The sequence below is a fragment of the Wasmannia auropunctata genome, unplaced genomic scaffold, assembly GCF_000956235.1.
Source record: "Wasmannia auropunctata unplaced genomic scaffold, wasmannia.A_1.0 LD336095.1, whole genome shotgun sequence".
NCBI lineage: Eukaryota > Metazoa > Arthropoda > Insecta > Hymenoptera > Formicidae > Wasmannia > Wasmannia auropunctata.
In genome coordinates, this window is record NW_012026795.1 from 3,869,601 (window position 1) to 3,871,154 (window position 1,554).

Below are 1,554 nucleotides of genomic sequence, written 5' to 3' on the forward strand. Positions count from 1 at the left end.
TGCACAATGCTGATCAAGTACTCAAATTAAAGCTAAAGATTCACGCTTTCGAACGATGTTAACTTCATTTGCGCGCGATTTTTATTTTACTTTTTGGAACTTCGCAAACTTGGTAAAAATTTTTAGATTTGATGCATCTCCATTTGCATCCGTGCAGCTTTGTAAAGAATCAGTAAGTCATTTAATGAATTATGGATTTCAAAAGTAGAGACTTTAAGCTGTGAAATGCTTTTTCGATCGTTATGTTATGATAATTTTTGACAAAGTTGCTCTATCTTGAATTTTTAGAAATTATCGATATATTAACGCAGTGTCCGGTCAATTAGTTTGGTGACTGTATATATATATATATATATATATATATATATAAACTCGTACAGTCTCACACACAACAATAATTATTATATACAGTGTTTATATATAATTATGTGTGGGTTTTTGTCTTTATTTTATAAACATAATATGCATTATATACATGCGTTATATATATCCGAAATAGCATATACCAGATCCCAGTATATAATGAACTGGAAGAATATGTTATGCAATATTACGGAATAATCTGCCAAAATGTATACGTTTGTGCTTGATTCATAATAACTAGCCAAGTATATTTTATATCTTTATAACACAGCGAAAATTTATTATGTGTTTAGCGTAATATATCCGAAATTGCATAACCAGATCCAGTATGTAATGTACTGGATCTGGTATATATGTGTGTATATATATGTATATATATGTGTGTAAAAATATGCAGAGCTCTCTGCGATTGTTTGTAGTCTAATGCAAGAACTTATGCTGTGCGATATATTTATCAAATCGATTAGACCAAAAATTAATAATAAATGTTTATGATGTACTGTTTATATATGTATAGTAACAAATAATTTAAAATTACATTACATTAAAATATATTGCACACTTGAGCTAAACACGTAATGATTTTTTACTGTTATAAAGATATAAAATATACTTATTGTTAGCTAGATAAAAAATATTATATATATATATATATATATATATAAACTCTTACAGTCTCACACACAACAATAATTATTATATACAGTGTTTATATATATAATTATGTGTGGGTTTTTGTCTTTATTTTATAAACATAATATGCATTATATACATGCGTTATATATATCCGAAATAGCATATACCAGATCCCAGTATATAATGAACTGGAAGAATATGTTATGCAATATTACGGAATAATCTGCCAAAATTATGTATACGTTTGTGCTTGATTCATAATAACTAGCCAAGTATATTTTATATCTTTATAACACAGCGAAAATTTATTATGTGTTTAGCGTAATATATCCGAAATTGCATAACCAGATCCAGTATGTAATGTACTGGATTTAGTATATATGTATGTATATATGTACAGGGTCTGTCCGGAAAGTAATGCGTCGCATTTTTTTGTGACGTGACTATACGTCGCAGTGCGTTCGGACCGGTTGGGGAGAGTGGGGGGAACCCTTAGCTTTCCAATGGTTGGTCGGTCAATTGTCTCCGTGCGCTTGGAGGGTTAGGACGGCTTTT

The 1,554-nt window shown here is 29.5% G+C and overlaps 1 protein-coding gene across 1 annotated transcript in view; it reads left to right on the plus strand.

Annotated features, from left to right (window-relative positions):
* The window catches only part of LOC105462821 (proteoglycan 4-like), a 4,288-nt gene that overhangs the window by 394 nt on the left and 2,340 nt on the right, over positions 1-1,554 (plus strand). The window lies entirely within an intron of this gene.